The following is a 24,520-nucleotide window of genomic DNA, read 5'->3' as shown; positions in this document are numbered from 1 at the left end:
GACTTGGCCATCACTCACCCTGCACCTGACTCTGAACTTCTGACAGAGTTTTGACTCTGTTTTCTGGATTGCCCATGAAGCTGTGGCTGCTGCCCAATTACCTACAGTGTTCAAGCTGGGAGCTAGACTCTGACCATGCTGCACCAGCTGTGCCCATGCCTCATCTTGCTCACACTACAACCTGGCCACCCTGCCCTGGGCCTGGTGTATTTCAAGACAAGTATCACAATAACATTGATATTGGAAAAGGTCGTTTTCTTTTTTCCCTATTTGTAATTCTTATTTTCGTCCAGTTCACATATCGCTCCCTTTTTCCGGCAACAGAAGAGATAAAGCTTCATTCTGGCTGTAATTAAGCCTGCCACTCACAGATCCTCCGCAGGAGCAGCCAAGAAGACACAGAGTTTGAGCAGCCAATCAATCTGGCCGTTTCAGTCAAGTGGTCAGAGATGAGCAGTCAGAAGGTTTCTCTTGGGTTGCCAGCTCCGGATTGGGGAATTTGTGAAAATCTGGAGGCAGAGCTTGCAGGAGTTTTTGTAGGAAAGGGATCTTGGGAGATTCCCCCCACACACACACACACCAGTCTATTATCTGGAGATCTGGAGATCCTTTTTAATTCAGGAGAATCCCAGGCCCCATCTGGAAGCATCATGATTCCCTGTTTTATTGAACGGCTATATGTGGCTAAGGGAGAGGAGTCTTTCATTAATCTGCCTGTAAAACATGTCACTGTGCTATGAGTACTGCTTTTTGGGGTAGGTATGGTAAGCACAGAAAATGATTCAGCAAACACTGCAACTCATCAGAACTAGGTGGCTCAATGAGAACTGTTGGGAACTGCAAGATCTTTCCTTTCGCCACCAAACTGTTTTGAAAAATCTCTGGGGTTCCCAATAAACCTCTGCACTGGCCCAGACGTGTTAACCTCACTTGGTAACACTGGCAGGAAGTCAGAAATAAATCCAGAGTAAAAATGATCTTCCCAAGCTGCTTAAAGGTTCTGTTCTTGTTGCATTCTTAGAGAGATTGCAGTGAATGTTTTACCTCTGATCCACAGGTAGAGCCCAAACAGGGCACAGGAACAAAGAGGTATAAAACAGTAACGTTTACTTCCACAGATATATACACTGATACAGAATTCTCTCCGATTGGCCAGCCTTGCCAATCAGGGTTCTGCAAACAGGCAAGTTACAAGAACAAGGCTGTTCCTACATTCCAGATGTTATGGCTGCCGCAGCATCGCAGTCAGCAGCCGACAGAGCAGCAAAGCAGTTGCTGACTCACTCAGAAGCAACTGAACTGGGGACAACAAAGCCCCTCTTCTTTTCCTGTCCAGGAGGAAGTGGCCATTCCTTCCTGAAACAAAAGACCCGGGTGCTGAAAATGAAATCAGCCTGTTCTTCACCTTGGTAGAGATAAGAAGGATGAGAGATGAGTAGGGTGGTGAGATCTGTATGAAACCAGCAGAACCTACAGGAGGACCAGGCACAATGAAGCTAACTTGCCCTTCTTAGCAGGGTTGGAAGGTGGCAAAGGGAGAGCCTTTGATGACGAAGGGCTGCAACAGCACCTAGGCCAAAGCTCCTCCTCCTCCATTGGGGCAGTGAAACAAAACATTACTGGGTTTCTGTGCATTGGGCTGGCATTGGTTCAGATGGGCTCCCCAAAGTGGCTGCCCACCCTGCACTTGAGTGCCCCGCTGGGCTAATACTGCCCTTGCATTCTAAAAACAAACAAAATAGTGCTTCACTCGTGGGATGCTCACATGTTTGGTCTGTGGCCTGTTTGGTTTGCATTGCACTGCTGATACGCTGGCCCCAAGATAGTGCAGCTGGGCTCTACTGCACTGATTCGCCTGCCCTTTCAAGACCTCTTCTCCTCATTGGGATTGGGACTCTGTGCTGGAGCCCTGTTGAACTGGCATTTGCCATAGTGGGGCACTGGATTCTGGTGCTGTGGAGACTAGTAGGGTGGCACTGGGGTTGTGCAGGTGGGCACGACTGTGCTGTTCCTGCTGTACGTGCAAGCCCTCTTCCCCTTGCTGGGATTGTGATTCTTGCTGCAGCCCTATTGAGCTGGCATTTTCCACAGTGGTGCTGCTGATGCTAGTAGGGTGGCAATGGAGTGGTGTATCTAGGCATGATTGCACTGGTTCTACCCACTAGGCTCTCTCTTCTGGTTTGCTCAGGCAGAGTCACCTGAAACTCAACCTCTCCAAGACAGAGGTCCTGTGGCTGGGTAGAAAGGGGTAGGACCAGGAATCGCATTTACCCTCCCTGGATGGGGTGAAGCTTACGGCTGTACCAACTGCCAGGAATCTGAGGGTGATCTTTGAAGCCTCCCTATCTATGGAGCCTCAGATAACAAGAGTAGCCCAAGTGTCGTTTCACCATCTGTGCCAAGTGAGGCTACTAGCGCCCTACCTGTCTGCAGATGACTTAGCCACTGTGATCCATGCAATGGTCACTTCCAGATTAGACTTCTATAACTCACTCTAAACAGGCCTTCCCTTATCCCTGACCTGGAAATTGCAATTGGTCCAAAATGTGGTTGCTAGGATCCTCACAAGGTCACCATGGAGGGCCCATATCCAGCCTGTGCTGAGGCAGCTGAAGCTGCATTGCTTACCAGTTAACTTCCAGATCAGGTTTAAGGTTCTGGTTCTTACCTTTCAAGGACATCTTTGGCTTGGGCCCTGCATGTCTGAGGGACCACTTGTCTCCTTATGCTCCTCGCAGAGCTCTCCATTCTGTGGGTTTGAATCTGCTGGTTGTCCCTGGGAGATACAACTGGCCTCAACCAGGGCCAGGGCCTTTTTGGGTCCTGGCCCTACCTGGTGGAATGAGCTCCCTGAAAAACTGGGGGCCCTAATGGAACTATCACAGTTCCACAGGGCATGCAAAATGGAGCTCTTCCACCAGGCATTTGGTTGAGGCCAGGCCAGGAAGATCGTGTCCCTCACTGTTTAGGTTCTCTGTGCCGGATATCTGGGCAGGAGTTACCTCCCAGGGTGGGGTGGTGGAGAATTGTTGCCTGGCATGGACAGGTGGGCGGGAGGATGTAGATGGGATTTTGTTGCCAGTATTTGTAATTATATCTGTGTCTGGATTTTATTTGGGTTTTTATGACTGAATGTAAGCCACCATGAGCCTGCAGGATACGGGAGTGGTGGTTAATAAAAGCTAATACAAATAAATAAATAAAAACTGGTAGTCACACAAAGGGAGCAGGGAACAACCCCCACCGGAACAGAAACTTTCCAAGGGAAAATAAGAGCCATTCCTATCTTAGGAAACAGCATATTAAAACACCTGGTTAAAGTTAAAATGAATTGTTTTTTAAAATAATTAAAATATAATTGCATACTAAAACCTGCCATTTTTGCTTCCACATTCTTTGTTATCTGTTTGTTAGATTTCACATATTATACAAAAGGGCTTCTACTGCATTCAGAAGCAATGAGAACAGATGTCAAAATATTGGAAAACACTAAGAATTCTGAACAGGAGCTAAATAAAATACAATAAATTAAGAAAACAATGAAAAAAAGATGATTGTTGTCTATTTTTCTTTTTCCTAATTTATTTGTAGTCTTTACCAAAGGGCTGTCTGGTAACATCCACTTTCAAAATACTTTCCTCAGTGGCAAAGGCATCACCATAAGAGGCCTAATAGACCCTGGAATAAATTTCAAACAGTGAATATTAACCTCTTATAACATGAGGTCTAATAGATCCTGGAGTAAATTTCAAACAGTGAACACTAACTTTTCAAAAGTGGTATCATAAAAATACCTACAAGCAATGAGTTATAATTTTCCAAAATTCTGTTCCCAAGGAGGACTTGCAATCAGAATGCCAAAAAGCCTTTGGTGAAGAATATAAATAAATTAAAAAAAAAAGAAATATAGACAAGAATCATATTTTTTTCCATTGGTTTACTAGTTACAAAATATTGGAATAGGCATTGAAGGTGCTTTTGACCATCAAGGATTGAGCATTTCCCCCTCCCCTCTTAAAACCCAGTTTTCCTAATGTCAAAATAAATCACTGAGTCCAGTTGGGGGAGGGGGTAGTTCCATTTCTTTGGGGAGGAAAGGTAATCTGCTGTGTGCCTGCATCTCAAATGCAGCAACCCAGAGAATTTATCTGCCACAACCCACAAGAAGTTAACTTGAGTAAAGCCCCATTTACCAAAAGGCCATACTCCAATCACAACTTCACACATAGGAGCAGCACGGTCAACATACCATATATTTGAATAAATCAATCCCTCTGCGTATAAAGCAGATAACAGAGCTTCCAGTAAATCTCTACTTACCAGTGTTTGCAGAAGCATTTCCTTTAAAAAAAAATCAGATTTTCCTTAAGCTTCTCCTATTTTAACCACATTGGTGAAAGCCCTAGAGATAATCTTTTGATCTAGGCTTTCCCAATTAGTCTTTGGAGGATTGAGATTTTGTATTGCAACAGCTTTTTGGAGTATAACCCAACAATCTTTATCAAGCCCAGACAATCTTTGACTCTACAAATCCAATGCAGTTCTAGATAGAGAGCAAAAATAGGGACAGGGTAAAAGCCGGAAGGAAGATTTCCTCCCATTGGTATACAAGGTGTGATGGACATCAAGATGGGGTAGCTGGAGCCCTGTATATGGCCCATATACCTGGGAGAGGGAATGATTATTGTGAGAATAAAAGGAGGTAGGGACAGAATACAATTTTTGAGTTCCTTGGAGAAAGTTGTAATAAAAATACAACCCCATATTTACAGATGTCAAGCACTTAGGTCATACCCAGCCCTCTTTTTCACTCCATCTCATTGAATTCCCCTACTTAATGCATCCCCCATTCCACACAGCTTTTGCACCTGATGGTCCCCTGTTTGCCAACATAACCTTTTATGGTGATCAACCCCTTCAACCTCCTGAAAAGCAGGCTGGATCCAAGCCTTGCAGAGCCAGGATGAAACCACTGGCAAAGATGACTATCTGAACAGGATGCAAGAAACAACCTGTTTCTTCCATGATAATTAAAAATCTGAAAATTGATGACATTTATAATGTCGCAAGCCATCCTGAGCCACACTTTTGATTCAAGTCATCGTTATGGAAACATCAATGACTCTAGTTCAAGGCAAATTTACTTTGCAAAAAAAAAAAAAAGCCATTATTATCTTCCTTCAAAAACATTTTTCGGAAAGTGATGACTCCCTGATATTTATTCGGTGACACCAAGAAATCTTACGCAACAGGAAAATAAAAAGCAAGAATTATCTGGGAGAGAGAAATAAGTTGTTTGCAGCATCCATAGCAACCAAAGTTATGAAAAAGATTTGGAAGCCGAGGGCTGCTTTGATCTGTGATCTCTCCAGCTCTTCGCCTGATCGATGAAAGCATTGTTGCTTTAGCCTCTACTTGGGTCTCAGGCATGAGGACAGATATTAGGGGGGAGATTTCGTATAGATTTTAGTCTGAGTCTCCTGATCTCCTTTGGAGTTGCAACAGAACAAGCATGACATATCCTATCCCTCTGGGCAGCCTAAAATGATGATAGCACTCATATTGTTCTCCTTGCAATGCAGTTCTCTATCTCTTGTTCATCTGCTAGAATGTTTGGCGGTACAAAATGAGCACCATTGAGAACTGGAACAGGAGCAGCACACACTCCTAGAATGACACTGTTGCCTGTAATCCTAAATGTTATTGAGAGAAGGAAGAGGCGTAAAAGGGGGCTAAAGAATGATATTGTCAGTGGCAGCCATGTATAATTCCTATAGTAGTGGTCCCCAACCTTTTTCAGGCTGGGGACCGGTGGCACCAGGGAGGGCAATTGCCTGGCCCCGCATGCCATGCATGCGCGGCCGGGTCGTGCATGCGTGCACACGTGCACACGCAATGTGCGGCCGAAAACACGCATGTGTGCATGCGTGAAAGTGCAGTGCATACGCGTTTTTGGCCATGCATGGCGCATGCGTGCATGTGCGGACCTGCTTCCCTCTCCCCCCCTCCCACAGTAAGAAGCTTGCCGGGCCGTAAGCTTGCGGCCTGGGAAGTTTCTTACTGCGGGGGGGGGGGGCGGGGAGAGGGAGCCTTTGCTGCCCGGCACTGAGCCGCAGCCCAGTGGTTGGGGACCACCGTCCTATAGCATCAGGTTCTGGGTTTAGAGCATCATCCTTTAACAGCCTTTTAACCAGAATGGTTGTTAGTAATATAGGAGAATGGTTTTCAGTAATATAGCCAAGATACATACATACATACATACATACATACATACATACATACATACATACATACATACATACATGCCTAAGTGTTATATGTTGCAGTTTATGGATACCAACCCCATCAGTGTGCTATGGTAGTTTGATTCCCTGATCCTCCACATGCAGCCAGCTGGGTGACCCTGGGCTCGTCACAGCCCTGAGAGTTCTGTCCGGCCAAGAAGTCTTGTCAGAGCTCTCTCAGCCTTGCCTACCTCATAGGGTGTCTGTTGCAGGGAGAGGAAGGGAAGGTGATTGTAAGCCTCTTTGAGACTCCTTCAGGCAGTAAACGCAGGGTGCAAAACCCAACTCTTCTTGTTTTCCTTCATCATCAAGGGGCCTTCTAGACAAGTGAGGTGGTTTGTCATGGCTTTCCTTGTGCAACAACAGTACAGGCCTAATCAGGATCGGGTCCTCACTGTATTTTTAAGGGCCAAATACTTCTCTAAAACTGCATTGGTGGCTATGGATCAGAGCTGTGGCTGTCGTAACATTTAGTTTGGTCCTTAGAAGAGAGGTCCTCCTGTTGGTGTACCTATCAATTCCTTGCTTGACCTCTGGAATGGGGAAATCAATTGGCATGATGGTACCCATACACCCTCTCTCAGAGCAAAGAGTCCATAGAGGGCTGTGGAGAATGAAAAGACAGGAGAGAGGGCTAGAGCAGGGGTAGCCAACCTGTGGTCCTCCAGATGTCCATGGACTACAATTCCCATGAGCCCCTGCCAGTGTTTGCTGGCAGGGGCTCATGGTAATTGTAGTCTATGAACATCTGGAGGACCACAGGTTGACTACCCCTGGGCTACACAATGGTTTGTCCTTCTATCAGTGTCACTGTCCATCAGGTGAAGACATTTTTGTTTTCTCTAGCACACACCAGATAATGATTTTGGACTCTCCTTGTGATGCCGCTTGTTTATATGTTTTTATTGCATTTTATATTTCAACTGTGTTTTTAATTGGTTAAGTGTTTTAATGTTGCCCGAATTGCGGGCCCTTATTGAGTGGAAACGTGGCATTAAAATGTTTCAAATTAAGGCAGAAAGGAGTTGTTGGATTTCACCTACCATCTACTTCTGTTTGAAAAGAGAAAACACCGGAAATGTTGACTGAAAGAAAAGCTATTCCAATCGTTCAAATGCAATACTTGGTTTTGAGGGGGGAGAAATTACAACAACTAACCTACCTTTTTATCAAAGATCAAAATACCGAGATATATAATCTTTTTAATTAGTATTTTCCCAAATAGGCATTTGAATCGTTCGTCTGTTGTTTTATCCTCTACCTTTTTTCTTTTTTTCTGTTTGCTTCACTCAGTGTTTAATCATATTTTGCTTCTTAATTATGTGTAGCTTGTTTTGTCTTTTGGTTACTGTATAATTATTGTTTACTGCCATATTGGCAGAAACAAGGATGTGTAGACTGGGAAAAATTCAGAAGATGCAATATGCCAAATAATGCGCGGCAAGGAACCTTTTGACGCAGCAGAGGGCGGGCTGGAGGCGGATGTTACTTCCCTCCAGCCCACACAGGGTGCGCGCTGCACTTACGCAAGCATGCTCAGCATAAAGAGGCAGGCAGGAGCCATGATGCCTATAAGGTGCCATGCACGTTGGTCCCGGCCTCTTCGCCCAGTACACCACGGAGCAGCTTCCCTCCCTCCCGCCATATGTGATGCATAAACAGCCTCTAGGCTGTTTCTGTGGTGGATGTTTCAAGGTTAATATTTCATCACAGCTGTGGGTTTTGCATGGGATGGAACCTGTTGGCAGGGAGTCTGGTGGGTGATTGGACTCCCTGGAGTTCAGGGTCTCTGTATGAGGCAGCAAGTCAACAAGCGCAGCTTACCTGGCTGGGAGGCCAGGGGCTCATTGCCAGGCAGCCTGTGGGAAAGCCAAAGCAGGTGGGCACCTGGTGACTGCCCCAGATAGGTCACCTCCTGTACGGAGGACTTCAGTAGGCAAGGGGATCTGCTCTCCCGGCTGGGAATGGTGCGGATCCTCAGGGCGCCTCGGGAAGCGGCAGGTTTTGGTGCAGTCCACTGTCCACTGACTGCTAGGTCAGGCTCTCTCTCCTATGCTGTGCCAACCCTCCCGTGGGGAGGTAATAAAGCTGTGGCCATGTTTATAGCCAATAACTGTCTTATTCCAGCCCCAAAAGCCCTCCTGCAAGTCAATGTCAAGGGGGAGGGATAATGTTTGGAACACTTTTCTCTCATTTTACCTCAGCCACAGTTAATAATCTTACTCAGATTTCAGGTTGTGTGTGTGCAGGGAAAATTAATTATTCTATAACTAGTAAAATAGCCCATTGTATAAAGAAGACAATGGGCGCTAGTAGACGGGGGCAGGTGAGGGGCGGAAGGCTACCTGTTAGAGGAGGCTGACGGCGGCTCCTGACGGGTGCTCCTTAGTGGCTCGGCGGCGCTTGGCGGGGTTTTTTTTCTTTCGGTGGCTCCTCGGAGGGGTGTGTCTTTCTGTGCCGATGAGGGCAGGGAGGGCCCGGCAGCCGCGCTGTGTGCACGCGCACTTGTCGGGGGTTGTTTTTTTTTTCCAGTGGCTCCTCGGAGGTATGTTTGTTTGCGAAGATGAGGGCAGGGAGGGCCCAGTGAGCACGCGTCAGAGGACGGGTGCTCCTCGGCGGCTCCTGACACGGCTCGTCGGCGCTTGTAGGATGTTTCCCCCCCCCCTTTCGGTGGCTCCTCAGAGGTCTGTGTTGTTCTTCGGCCATGAGGTCATGGCTCCGCGCGGCTGCCAGGGGGTCCCAGGCTGGCGGCTTGATGCGGCGAGAGGCGCTTCGCGCCTCTCACCGCGTCAAGCCGCCAGCCAGGGAGGCCCGGCAGCCGCGCTCTGCGCGGCTGCCAGGGCTCCCTGGCGGGCAGCAAAGAAGCAACTGCGAGCCGCGCTGCGCGCGGCTCGCAGTTGCTCGGGGCTGGGAATCGGAGGGACCAATTGGAAGGCGCTTTGCGCCTGCTGATTGGTCCCTCCGATTGTCTGTCCGGAGGAAGGGTCCAATCTGGACCCTTCCTCATCCCGGACACATCCCGCCTCAGAACACCTTAAGGTTTTATTTAGTCCATGGCGCCCGCGGCGCCATGGGCGGTGTTAAGATGCTGCTCTTTTTTTAAGGAAAAGCTGGAAATAAGGATGGCACCCAAACCAAAATGGGCTTCAAATGGGATGGCAAATGACTCTTATGAAGGAACTGGGACCAAGTTAGCCATGCTGTCATGGAAGATGAATGATTACTTGCTCATCTGCTCTTCTAGGGGTTTTCAGTTTTACTTTCTACTCTGTTCATGGGTAATGTGAAGAAGTTCTGTAATAAATCCAAAATTGCTGCATGTGTACATTCTCTCTCTCTCTCTCTCTCTCTCTCTCTCTCTCTCCTTTCAGATAGAAATATGCCAGGAGCTGAAAATCAAAGCAAACACGGCATACAGGTAACTTCCATGGGCACCAATGCAAATGTTTACAAATGAAAACATACAAAGTGGACAACTGAAACAGAGCTACAAAGACTTGTGGAGTTAATGATCTGTTAATGATTTGTTTATATTTTCAGCATGATGCAATATTATTATTACTACGTGATATTTATAGATTGCTTGTTTTGCTGTATCTGGTGAAGACAATTCTTATTATTTTTAGTTTGTTAGAATAGACAAGAAAATATATATATATCATTGTTTTTTTTTAAGCCTCTATACTCATTATGGCCTTGGATCAATCTCTCCCCCTACTCCTGCCTAAGCTACGTTCATGGTGGTGGTGGTGAGGATAAAATGGAGTGTGGAATTCTAACTGCCTTGGGTCCCCATTGAGAGGAAAGACACATTATAAATATATTTCCAGATTTTGTGATATGATTGACTGAGCTGCAAAATGGAACCAGGACAGACCAGAAAGAAGTCTCAGGTTAATGAAAAAATCTGAAATTATTCTAAGGGGAAGGGGAAAGTACATAGAGGGATTCAAACTCCCAACAACATCTGTAGCTTTAAGAAAAGAATGACTACTGAAGTTTCAATGATTGCTGAAGGTCAATAGGCAGGCATAGCTATGATACTTTTTGAAAATTAAAGCTGGGGGAGGCGAAAACAGTCCTGGAAACTATTAGTGACTATTTGCAAAGTATGCCAAGCCTTGGTTTCTGAAAATCAAAGCTGGGGGTGGTAGTAATCCTGGAAACTATCTACTAGACAATTTGACTTAGCTCAGTAGTGGTGGCCACTGTGAAACTTGACCTAGCAATGGCCAACATCCAACTAGTCTCCGCCACCTCTAAGCTTACTAGGTCTCTCTGTGTGGCAGGAGATTTTCCACCACTTGCTGTCCCACCCCTGTTTTAAACTGTTATGCCAAGGCACAATGTAACTTCCAGAATAAACCCAGAAGCAGCTTCACCCCATTGGTATGGCACTCTAGGATGCCTCCCCAAACTCTATGATAAAGTCCACATGGTGACATCGCTTCCGAGTGTGTGCCTTTCCCCTGCTCCCACTTCCACCCTCTCCCAGTGGTTACCCAGAACACAGCCAAGTTTGATTTTTTCTGAAGCAAGGCTGCCAAGATTAGAGAAGGTGGGAAAGCTGAAGTTAGCTAAAACATATAGATACAAGTAGTTTAGCTAGTGGGGTGGAAAGGAGAGAAGGAAGCAGGCCAAGCCGAGGAGACCACTGTGCCACCTATGCCCAGACAAATAGCTAGCAGCTTCCAAGGTATCACTGGGCCAGTGTTGGAAGACATCATGCAGCTTGGCCAGACTTTTCCCTGGCAGCCATGTGTGTGGAAGGAGGAAAAGTTGAAGACAGGGAGACAGGAAAAGGTAGTCTAGCTGCCAGATGGAAGGAGGGAAAAGAAAGCAGAGATAAGGGGAGAAGCTGTGGAGACTTTCAGGAAAGGGAAAGAGGAAAGAGTGAGGAAGGGAATATAGAGGGAAATTAGATGCTCTGCAACTCATTGTGGGTCCCACACCTGCAGATCAATACTTGGCTGAATGACAGCTGAAATCATACGCTGCTCCCTGATGTATGTGAGCATATAGGAGGTTTGTGTAGGATGGTGAGGCAGGAGGCCCACAACACTGGCCTCTAAGTTAGCTGTGGCTGACCCAGGCTGCATGACATCAGGTGGGATATATCAGGCCTATCCCTATTATGTGAATGAATACTTGTTAAATGATGATTTTTGTTGGAGGTGAAAAGAGTAAAAAAAGGTACATTTGGTATGCTTGGATGTCTTGTGCTTGTAAGTGGGCTTATTTTTGGCCATAGAAATCTTTACCAGCACCCCAAAGTAAAACAAATAAAACAGGCACCTTGGCTTTTCCTTTGGTGGCATCAGTGCGTGTACTACTTATGGACTCTCCAGCCATCAGCTTAGCAGTGGGGCCAGCGCTGGCTGCTGGGTCCCATCAAATCAGCGCATTGATGCTTTGCGGAGAATGTCGCAATCTCTTAAATAGCAAAGCTGAAAACGCAGGACTGTTTCTAACTTCTTGGTGTTTGTTCTGCTCCAATACAGGGCCTGTAATGAAGAAAGGTAATAATTTAGCCTTCCAAGAGCACTGGGAAAGCACTGCAGGGAAATGGATGCAATTATTAGTAATTGTAGGAAGAGAAATTTTGCTGTGCTTTTCCCCATCCAGTTACACTTGACTAGTTCCATACTTACTCTGTAAACAGCAACTGCATAGTCATAAAACAGCCGCTAAGAGAAGGTTTTTTTTTTAAAAAAAATAAGAATAAAAAATAAAAAAATTTCGTTTAACGTATATCAAATAGGTTTTTATGCTGCAGTTGTGCTTTGCAAAATAGATGGAGCAGTATATTTAAAAGACTTTTAAAATCATTGCACATAATCATGGTTAAATTGGTATTCCATATAAATCTTTGCAGCATTACCAGCTTTCAGGAATTGGAGGGGGAGGGGTAGCAACATAACTATATGCTGTTAATGTTTACAACAAAGAAAGGGAGCACCATAGGATGCTTTAGGATGCTTTGGGCTGATCCTGCCTTGAGCAGGGGGTTGGACTAGATGTATGGCCCCTTCCAACTCTGTGATTCTGTGATTCTGTGATAGACATGGGTGGTTTTTCAAGATGTTGGGATAACTTATTTATTTTTCAGATTTATATGCCACTCTGTCCCAAGGACTCAGGGTGGTTTACAGTCCATCTCAATAAAACATTTTAATCATATTAAAATGATCAAATATAATTCTATTTAACTATGATCTTCTTTTTTTCTTACCCACCTAGTTCTGAAAAATAACAAATGGAGGAATTTCATCACGGGCTGATCCCTTGGTGAACAGAATCTTGGGCTAAGATACTGATGCTCAGTAGGGATGGGCACAAACCAGGAAAATGTGGTTTGGTTTGTGACATGCCCTGCTTGGGAACCACAGACCATCAAGCCAGCTCGCAACCAGTTTGGTTCATGGCGTTTGTGAGGCAACGGAATGCCCTCCCTGTATGCCAGAGACATACTCACAGGGAATCTCTGACTGACTCTCCTATACATGCCCTCGAAGTTTGGAGCAGATCCTGTGCAAACTAGAGACACCAGACTTGGAGGTCAGGTAGAGGAGATTCAGCTGGAGATCCCCTGTGAGTTTGTTGTTTCTAACCTGCACAGGATCCATTCTCTACACTCCTGAACATGCACCTGTCAAAATGGCCAAATTTGGAGGACATGAAGAGGAAGGTTTCCTGAGTCTTTGCTGTCTCTAGCTTGCACATGATCCATTCTGCATCCTTCCAAACCTCCTAAACATGCTCCTGTCAAAATAGTCATTTTGACATATCTATCTATCTATCTATCTATCTATCTATCTATCTATCTATCTATCTATCTAGTTTATATACCGCTACTCCCAGCATAGCTGGCTCATGGTGGTATACAATCACTAGAAGCATAAAACATCAATAAGTCTAAAAACACCATAAAACATACTATAAAATCTGAACAATACCATAACTACAAAAATTCTGAAAATTTCAAGATGTCAGAAACAACCAATTCTCTCCCCCAAGGGTCAATGCCCTGGCATCAATTCACCAGGGCATCACTAATGGCTAAGATGTAACCTAGCAGGAGATTGTCAAATAGTTCCCGACCAGGTCTAGCACTCAGTCTGGAAAACCAGAGTTGCAGACTCAGTAGCTTCAGGAGTACATATAATAAATAGATCCTGTGTAACCTAGAGAAAACAAAGTTGCAGAAAAACTCCCATGGACACTACTCTACATGCCCTCCAAGTTGTTGCTTTGAAGTTTTGTAAACGTTATAATTGAGTGGAGACAGTTTGTCTAACAATGTATCTTCTCACAAACTGGCGCAAACCTCCATGAACAACTTGAAAGTTTGTGCAAAGTTCCTGTACAAACTGCCATGAACCTGACTTCTCAAAGCATGAACCATCCTCAATTAATCACAAACTGTAGTTAGTGAAGCAGTTCGTGCCCATTCAAAATGCTTAATATACCTAGTAAAATGTACATCATTTTGACATTGAATGTGCAAAGAAGGCATATTTATGGACCAAACTGGGGGAGGGCAGGGCATCCTTTTGGTCTCTTCACAGAGGCTCGCAACATAACTCACAGATTTTGAAGGGTGTAAACTCTGTTTAGGACTGTAGTATAAGCCATTCATGTTGTTCTTGAATTGCACCTTTACCCAGGATCATGCTCAATTCTATTCCACAAAATGTACTATTAATAAATTTATCAACTCTGGGTTCGGGAATAGCAGAGATTTTGGGGATGGAGGATCTAAAGCAGGGGCTGATAGGGGGCTCATGGTAATTGTAGTCCATGGACATCTGGAGAGCCACAATTTGGCCACCCCTGTTTTAAATCCTAGCTCTAATGTCACGAAAGAACACATTTTCAGGATCCCATAATCCTCCCTGCTGGTTATGAATCTAGTCTTTGAAAATTTCTTTGGTAATTTATTTGTAATAATTACCTTTACCATTCTAATACTTTACAACCTTGATATTTCCAATCAAGAACAGCACAAAGGAATGTTGACAAATAAATAATTAACAATTAGTGTTTTGCTTTGATGGGCCTGCCATTGGGTTAATAGAATACAAATAACTATTTGTTTCCCGATTCCTGGGTCAAATTTCAATGAGGATATGGGTCTTGTAGGTCAATAGTATTGACAGGTTTGTCTTTCATTCTTTTTCTCATCTTAATGAGCTAGACATAGAGGTCAGTCTTTAGAAGTTTAGATATTGCTTTATGTCCTATGTAATGATGCCACAAAGGAAGGAAAAGATTGAGAGTAACAGCTTTGATAGAGCTCTGTAAGATCTTACGGAGAATGTACACACCCATTATTGTTGCAGGTGTAAAGAATGGACATGAACAGAGGGGGAAACCCTCGGGAATGAACCAAAAAGCTTTCAGTCCATGGCTCTCCAGCTGAGCCAGTCACTGAAATTAGGACCAGTCTAAGACATTGTCGGTTTGCTTTAATTTTTCTTTTTGTAAGCCTTTTTGTACCCAATCAGGAATAAAAACAGGCTAAGGATATTTTAAATAAATAATAACTGTGTAAAGATGATTAGCCAGTATTTTTATTTTATGTAGAGGGGAAAAAACTGAGACCTGTTTCATATGTAGCTTAGAGTTGCTAAAACTGAAGAATAAGGATCTTCTGGAATGAACCCAAGTTGGCAGGATTTCTCCTAGCATGGTGCCCACTTGGTTCCTCTGATAGTGTGGGAATATGCCACTTACACAGTATGCTCAAGAACAGAGATGGAAGCAACAAAATATAGGGCATGAGTAAAAGAGGGGTCATTAAATCATCATTTATAGTATTAATACCACCAAACGTCTCTTAAGACTTCATGCATCTGATTATAAGCCTATGAGGTTTATTCAGTAGGACTGGAGAGGACACCTTGGCCAAGGGCAGCAAATCAACTATGCTAGCATATGGTGAAATATATGTGTGTGTGTGTGTGTGTGTGTGTGTGTGAAAGCACGTATGCTGGAACATATGTTGAATTGACTTTCTTGTATCTAACATAGTTTGAGGAACCTGCTGGTTGGAGACACTGAAGACACCTGAACCACGTGCATGTGGATATGTCTCTCCACAAGGGCAGAGAGCCAAATACAAAGATTTTCCCCTGGAGGCGCAATGTAGCCTTTAGGATTCTGGACAGCTTTGGAAGATAAATAAAAGGATGTTAGAAATGCCATTGCAGAGGTCAGTACTTGAAATGAGCGACTGAGAACCTCTGCAGTGCTATCACCTGGATTTGAATAGCTCCGGCTCCTTGGTTATGTGAGGAAAGATGAAAGGAAAGATGTGAGGAAAGATGTGAGGAAAGATGAAATGGATTGGCAGACAACTTGAGTACAAGGAGGAGAAAACTCTTGATACTGCATCAGATGGAGCCCCTTTGAGATAGAGATAGAGCCAAGAGACCTGCTGGATCAGTTCAGTGGTCCATCTAATCCAGCATCCAGTCTCATATAGTGGCCAGCCAGTTCCTCTGGAGAGCCAACATCAAGGCACAGAAGGTGAGACCTTCCCCTGATGTTGTCTTCTGGAATTAGGATTCAAAAGTTGACTGTCTCTGAATGTGGAGGTTGAACGAGGAGACTATTTGAAAAATATTCTAAGCACACATCTCCTCTGATGCTACCTGCAGGATATTCTTCTTATGCTATTGAATCATGCACACTACAAATCTTGCATATTTTGACATATTTGGCAGCCAGCTTGGTGTAGTAGTTAGGAACGTGGACTTCTAATCTGGCAAGCTGGGTTTGATTCCCCACTCTCTCACATGCAACCAACTGGGTGACCCTGGGCTCACCACAGTACTGATAAAGCTGTTCTGACCGAGCAGGAATATCAGGGCTCTCTCAGCCTCACCTACCCCACAGGGTGTCTGTTGTGGGGAGAGGAAAGGGAAGGCGACTGTAAGCCACTTTGAGACTCCAGGTAGAGAAAAGCGGCATATAAGAACCTCCTCCTCTCCTCCTCCTCTTCTTCTTCTTCAAATCCCACATTTTAATCACTCTGTGTAAACAAGTATTTCCTTTTTCCATCCTGAATCTACTGTCCATCAGCTCTGTTCTTTTGTCCATTCTTTCCAACCTCTATCATATCCCCCCTTAGCCATCTCATTTCTAGACTGAAAAGATGCAAATATTTCCCTATGAGCATTTCCTCATAGGGGAAACGCTCCAATCCCTGAATCATCTTGGTTGCTTTCTTCTGTACTTTGTGGTATCTGTAATACTTTTTTTTGAGAGAGAAACAGTGACCAGAACTATACACATTATTCTAAATAAGGCCGCACCATAGATCTATACCAGGAAATTACAATATCAGCCTTTTTATTTCCAATCATTTTCATTGAGTTGTCTTCTATTACCCCAAGATCTTTTTTCTCTTTCAGTTTCAGCAAGTTCAAATCCCATTAGTTGTTCCCAATGGACATCCCCTAACACTTACCAACACTGACCTTCATTCACCCACTTGCCCAGTCTGTGGAGACACTGCAGGAGCTCTTCCCAGCCCATCCTCAATTTTACCCTCCTGAATGATGTTGTGTCATCTGCAAATCGATGCCATTGGCTGGTGTAGAAACTGCAGCAGTGACCAGTAGGAAATATTTCTCTAGTGCTATTGCAGCCACTGAATCACATCCAGTGGTCCATATTGAGCCCTAAGAAGAAACCACGGCAGAACATTACTTTTACACAGATTTAAAAGCTAGAATAGTTTAGCTATGAGGCTCATAATTAGTACGGTATCTCTGCTAGGAGTGTTGGAAGCAGCTGCTTGTCATGGTTGCTTGGATCAGTTATTTTCTATTTCCCTTAAGGGCGGTGACAGAGATTTTGCAGTACTGAAGGCTATCACATTTGTTTTAGATCCATGTCCATCATGGATGGTTAAGGCCAGTGGTACTGAAATGGATGCAGACATCTGTCAAATGTTGGACTTGGTGGGGTTTTTTATGCTTTACGATGCTAAATTCTGCCTGCTACGTTATTGCCGTCCCCCAGTCAGTAAGTTCAGCTGTTCCAACCAATTTTAGTCCCCTACTTCATACCCAATGTATAATTGTTATTTTTAGCATTTAGTATTGTTCTGGTTGCTTCCAACATCTCCTGATGTGTAAATTGTATCAACTATAATTAATGATTATATTCTGAGGGAAAAAATACATGTTTATGCACTTGTGTGGATTTAAGGTAAAGTCTTATTACTATTTCTTAACAGTTAACATCTATTGAGTAAATATTTGGCAAATATTCTAGGCTGGCAACATTTGTTTATTTGTTAGAGCATTTATATACTGCCTCCAGATGTGTAACTAGGGTGTGGCAGCCATGACTCATGCCTCGGGCACCACTTGATGGGAGGGTGCCACTATGACTGCTGGGGAAATCACAGTTCCTGGCCTATGCCTATCCTGAGAACAGGAAGGAACCATGAAAGCCTGCCACCAGGGAACTGTTGCATGTACGGGAGACCTGCTAGGAGCCCCGGATGTCCCCTGCCTGCGCTCTCTTGCAACATCCCCTTTTAGAGGGGATGGCAGGCTGTGGTGGCAGGCTGCCCAGATGTTGCAGTGGGGTGGGGTGCTGTGCTCCCCCATGACATGTGCCACCTGATGGCTGCCTGGCATAGACCTCTTCCCTCTGGATTGGTGGTGTCCATGCCCTGATCCCCTATCCTGTGGTTCAGCCATCTCTGCACTGTCATGAGAGCACTATGCAAGGACAACTGGCTGTGGATCCCTGGCTCCAAAGAAATACATTTGTTTTCAACATCTGTTTCCTGCCTGGTAGAGTGAACTCCCCAAAGGAATCAGGGCCCTGATGGAACTTGCTAAGTTCCACAGGGCCTGTAAGACAGAGCTCTTCTGTTGGGCCTTTGGCTGAGGCCAGCCAGGGAACATACTAGAACAACAAAAACAGTCCTCCCTTTCTCTCCCCCTCTCAACCACCACAACTTAATTGTGGTATGTTCCAAGCTTGTCAGTATTACAACTTCATGGAACATACCAGCATTGGAGCTGAGTAGTGGCAATTGCCACAATCTTTTAAATATTCTTGTATTAGTGTGGTTTTAATTACAGCGCTATTTTTATTGTTTTACTCCCATATACTGTTGTGGAAATTGGATTTTTGTTCACCACCCTGAGGCAGTGACCCTGAGAGGAAGTGGTATATAAATCAGACAATAAACAAACAAATAAATAAATGAGCCTCAGCATGGTTGCCATTCTCCTGCCCTACCCTATGTTGGCTGGGATGCATTGGGAGACGAGTGGCCTGAGACGACTGGTCCCTCTGCTGCCACCCACAGTGAAGATGGTGGGACATCAGGTAATAGGGCAGGCCCAAGATGTGGGTGGGTATTTCTCTGCGATGACTATGGGGGGGGGTCAGACCACCACCCCACCCTGTGTCACCAAGTCCGATCCCCCACCTGCCCCAGGCACTGTATGCCAATAAAGGTTTTCTGAGTTTGAGTATGCCCCAGGCATCAAATAGCCTAGATATGCTACGTCTCCAGACCGGCTTAATTGATCACTCAGCAGAATTTCATGATGGGAGGTGAAAAATCCTACATTATAATTATAAAATGATAATGATGCCAAAATCCCCCTTACAGAAGACAACATAAAATCCGAGCAACAAGCACCGCTATTGGGGTGCATGGTACCCCTAATCCTACTTCTTCACCAAACATTTTTGTTAATTTATACTCTACCCTTTATATCTGGCTCAAGTTTGAAGCCTTGCTACCTTTTAGTGTTTTATCTTGCCTTTTATGCTGTAACCCACCATGAGACGACTTGTTCGATAGCAGCGGGTAATAAATCGAACAAAGAAATAAATAGAATAAATAGGCCTAAGGAGCCTTTCTTGAACTTTTCTGTTGGGATGCTCCTTAGGCTGACGAAAGGCTGCTTGAAAGGTGTTTGCATCCAGCTTGTGTGTTGTTGTGTGTTTGTTTATAAGCATAATTTCATCGGATCCCATAACTTGAGCAGGGTCTGCGCTGGCCAGCATTTAAGTGGGAGACCACCAAGGAATACCATGGTAGCTAGAGAGCGACAAGCAATGGCAAGCCACCTCCGAAGACCTCTCACCTTGAAAACTGCAGAGAGTCACCATAAGTCAACTGGGACTTGACAGCAAAAAGGAACAAACAAATGAAGCATATTCAGCCTCTGAGATTTCATCTCATGGCTGAAAGTAATTACAGTTCAAGCTGGGCAAGGAAATGTGCAGAATTCTTCTAAATCTCTTTTGCCAAGGTTCGTGATAGGCATGTGCACCCCCAAAAATATTTGGACTCTTTTGGGTTTGTAGAGACCTGATTCAGACCATTTAAAACCCATCCGAAACAACTGTTTCAGATTCGTAGCCAGCCGAATAATTTTTGAGCTCTCCGAAATGTTTCAGCCATTAAAGTGAATGGCTCCATTCAAGTCAAAGGGAATGTTCTATGCCCCGCCTACTCCGAGGCCTGGGGGGAGGGGTTGAGTTAGAGGCTCCAAGCTTTCAGTGTAGCTTAAGGAACCTCTTCTCTAAAAACCCTTATGATGTGGAAAGGATGCTCTGCTTCAGTCTTAGCTCCATAGGCTATAATAGGGCTGGAAGGGGAAACCCTATTTGGGTGCTCCTAGAATTGGCCCCCCTAGTCCAATCTTCTTGAAACTAGGGGGGTCTTTAGATAATAGGGTCCTGAAGCTATACTAAAAGCATGGAGCCTCTAACTCAAACCTCCACCCCACCACCACCACCACCACCACCACCAGCCATGGAGAAGACAGAAAGGGAAAATTGCCATTGACTTTAATGGAAATGTGAATTTTAAGAAAGCAGGGGAGACTCTCACTCAGGTCTAGAATGGAGGTACCACCCTCCAGGAAGGAGATGATGGGAATAATCAGTAATTACAGCTCAGCTTCGCACAGAGCAGTTCTCATCACCTTCCCTGGAGAAAAGGGATGCATGCCAGAGCTGTAGGGGAGAGTAGTGACTGGCTACCCCAGCAATGGCAAGATTGGGGGAAAGAACTTACAGGACATTAGGAGTCTCAAGGGATACCGGCCTCCAGGTGGCATGTGAAGACCCACTGAAATAACATCACACCTGAGATGGAGAGGAGGGGATGCCTGTTTACTGGGAGGGGAGAACACACAGCACACTAGGAGTCTCAAGGGATGGCAGGTTCTACATCTCATAACTAAAACAGAGAAGAAACTGGACAGACACACCATCACCCCAGCAAGGCCTATCAGTGTGACTACATACATTCCAACAGTGCAGAAGCACACTGCCCCACCAGACCACCATGATGTCTAGCATGCAAAAAGACAATCCATTTGCCCTGGGCAAGCCTCAGAAATCAAGGGGGTATGTGTCATGTCAGATGGATATCATCCTCCTCCTCTCTCAGCAGGATCAGTGCATGCACCAACCCTCATTGCCCCTGTGAAGGAGCTCAGCTGGCTAGCCACTGTCTGTGTGCTTCTCAAGCAGGATGTGACACTAGAGGGGTTTTCCCCCCACACCCTGAAGCAATGGTTACCAGCTTATTTTCTGGGGGTCAGTCACAGAAAGAAGGCAAGAAAACCACATCGAAACAGGATTCTGCATTAAATTCCTGACATGTAAAGGTAAAGGTAAAGGTAAAGGTAAAGGTATCCCCTGTGCGAGCACCAGGTCATGTCTGACCCTTGGGGTGATGACCTCTAGCATTTTCATGGCAGACTCAATACAGGGTGGTTTGCCAGTGCCTTCCCCACTCATTACCGTTTACCCCCCAGCAAGCTGTGTACTCATTTTACCGACCTCGGAAGGATGGAACGCTGAGTTAACCTTGAGCCGGCTGCTGGGATCAAACTCCCAGCCTCATGGTCAGAGCTTCAGACTGCATATCTGCTGCCTTATCACTCTGTGCCACAAGAGGCTCTTTTCTGACATATAGGCAAAGGCAATTGTATCAGGAGGGAGTGGTAGAAGTTGCAGTAGAGTTTAAGGGGTTAACATTGTGTTGAACATGTGCCTTGGAATGTTAACTATGTGTGTGTAGAATGCTCAAGAAGGACGTAGATGAAATAGATAAAATTGAAAGGGTACAGAGGAGAGCGACGAAGATGATCTGGGGCCAAGGGACCAAGCCCTTTTAGAGGAGGCATTCTAAAACATGAAAATGAATAAGGAGCAGTTTGGGAAATGACTAGATCCTAGGTCTCTTTTTCAAAGTCTGTATAGAAAAACATAAGCGGATGTTTGTGTCATTATCAAGACTGGCAAATGTTTATTCTAGCATAAGGTGCATCCAGTAAAGGAGGCTGTAGTCCATGAATTTTTCTGTGGGAATAAAACTGGTGCATGTTGAAGGTTCTGCAGGATTCCTTTTGATTTCCCCCCCCCCCCCACCCTCAGCAGACTTACAAGGGCACTTCTCTGGAATGGAAAACGTGGGACTTAAATATTTCAAAAAAAACCAAAAATTTCAATTCTGTGGGCTTTTCCGCACATTGGTCATTGTAGCCTGAAGCCTGCTGTACTGCAAAACACAAGAAATAATCGCAACTCACCGGCACTTTGGCCAGCCAATCCCCTCCTGGCATGGCTGATTGACAGATGAATTTCCAGCGATCGTTGTTGTTGTTTTTAAAATACTTATTCATTTAAATGCCATTCCATATATTCATAGCGGCACAGACAATCACTGCCAAGACGCGTGTCTGCCTATTCGTTGCTCCAGACCGTTCTCCATTTTTAAAAAGCACTTCCCATCCCCCCTGGGAGAAGGGAGAGGGAGGCGGTTGCAAGGGTGGGACATTGGAGGCAGATGTAGCGCTTCTTCGCCTTCATACCTTTCTTTGGCTGGTGGCCTGCTGTTTGTCAGCTGGGCAAAAGTGCTTTTAGTTTCGGGAATCCACTTCATGCAATTCCCCAACAAGTGCCTGGAAATGGTGGATGTAGCAAGCAGTTTGCTGGCCAGATGCGGGAGGTTGGCAACATCATGAGAAGCGGACAGAATATAGGGTCTTCCCAAGGTAAGCATTTCACTATATTTATCACATGCACAAAATCCCTGTATATATTCCATTTGAACCACAAGGCAATTAGAGTGTCCTCAGAGGGTTAGTAGCAAGGATATCTAATTTGATTTGATTGAACTGCCTAGAGATTGCTCATAACTGAGCAGAGTAGGTTAATCTTTATACGCATGAGGCAGGTATCCCAGGGGTTTTGAGCATGGCAAGATTAATTATGCTTCCCCCCCCCCTTTGTTTCTTTTGGACTCTTCGTGTATCGATAACTACACCTTTGAGTACTTGATACCTAAGGCAAGGGTTAGTGATCATCATCAATGGGCTGATGGCAGTTCCATGTCAGTTCAGAGGTCCAGTTTCCAAGAAAGCAAAATGCATCTCCTTGCTACATTGTTGTAGTGAAGGGTTAATGCGCACACAAAATAATAAAGTAAGAAAGCAACATCCATGCTAAACACCTTCACAGCCTAGTTTTCTTTACTTACCTGTAATTTATGCCATGACATATAAATCACAATCTCTCTCTCTTTATATATATATACATACAAACATATATACACAAACACATATTCTCACAGCAGCTTCCAACCAATTTTTAGAAATATTTTCATTAAAACATAAGAAACCACAATGACAGGCCATGCCAATAAGACCAAATAATCATTTTCAGCCCATATACACTAAGAGAGGTCTATAAAATCACAAGGGAGCAATAAATCTACTGAGGGTATAAACCAAAATGAAACCCTCAATGCTAAAAATTAAATAATAATAATAATAATAATAATAATAATAATAATAATAATAATAATAATAATAAAGGGGAAGGACAGTAAACTAGACAGGGAGAAGGGGAGAAAACAGATATATTCAACCAAAGACACAATTCAAATTCATTGAATTTTTTCGTAGGGTATTTTGTGCTCAGGTGCTCTTTGGTATTTCGTGCTCAGGTGAAGAATTCCCAAAAGATTTCTGAGAATTTCAAGGGAATTTCAAGGAGTAGTTAAGTGTAAGGGTAGTTTTTGTTACTCCCTTGATAAACTGAACAAAAAAAAAGCATTGATCTTGTTCTGACATATTAAAATTGCCTGCAATACTGCCTGTAGGGTACAATCATCTGGACTCTCCTTGTGGGATACAAGATGTTGTCCCCACAGTTCTGTTTGTTGAAATTCTAATATACATGCTGACTATCTCTCTTCCTTATTAGGCATCCTGTGATTTAATTAATGATGGGTTCTTTTTTCCACCATGGTCTGCTTTTCCAATTAAAGCATTTTATGTCTTCATTAATCTAATAAAGAATTTCCCAGGAGGTAATTAGTTAGATCTTTTTTTTGCTGGGATGACAACAACTTGAGTGGACACAGTGGAGTGTGTATTTATATAATGTGCCTGCACACATCATCTTAGAAAATCATTTTTAATTGCTCTCTTTTAAAGGGGTGTGCAGTAGTGCCTAGAAACTTTTGAGCTCTTTCGGCAAAGTTAATCATGAGGTCCAATGTCGGGCGGAAAGAACGGATTGCAGGTAACACTCACAGGAACAGAAGATGGTAGGCCCATTAGCACTTGCCTACTTGAGGGGAGAAATAATGACTGTGCATTTGCAGTGACATACTGCTTTGCCGAAGTTGCTCCTCACCATCCATTGCTGACATCAACTTCTACTTAAAGCAGGGGTTGGCAAACTGTGGCCCTCCAGATGTCCATGGACTACAATTCCCGTCAGCCCCTCCCAGCATTTGCTGGCAGGGGCTCATGGGAATTGCAGTCCATGGACATCTGGAGGGCCACAGTTTGGCCACCCCTGACTTAAAGGGTGGATCCTACCCTTATCCTACCTCACAACTGGACAAATTTTGCATCCAAAGGAGCTTTCTTCCCTCTTAAGAGGTTCTTCGGTTGAAGGAAGTTCCCCCTTAACTTGGAGAAAGATCCTTAGGATTCAGGAAGGGGTCCTTGGAGGACAGCTGGCATATTGGGTGGAATTTGGACTGTCAGCCTTGGGCCAAGGGTCTTTGCCTAGCATGAGTTATCCAAAAACATGCCAGACTGGAAAAGCTTTTTATATGCATTTTTATTTTAGCTGCAGCAAAATTAAAAATTCACAGAGACCTAGGTGTAAACTGCACGGAGCTTTTATTCCAATCCCAGGTCGATTCAGTCCCTGCC

This window comes from Paroedura picta, chromosome 4 (genome assembly GCF_049243985.1).
Source record: "Paroedura picta isolate Pp20150507F chromosome 4, Ppicta_v3.0, whole genome shotgun sequence".
NCBI classification, from domain to species: Eukaryota; Metazoa; Chordata; class Lepidosauria; order Squamata; family Gekkonidae; genus Paroedura; species Paroedura picta.
This window is presented reverse-complemented; position numbering follows the sequence as displayed.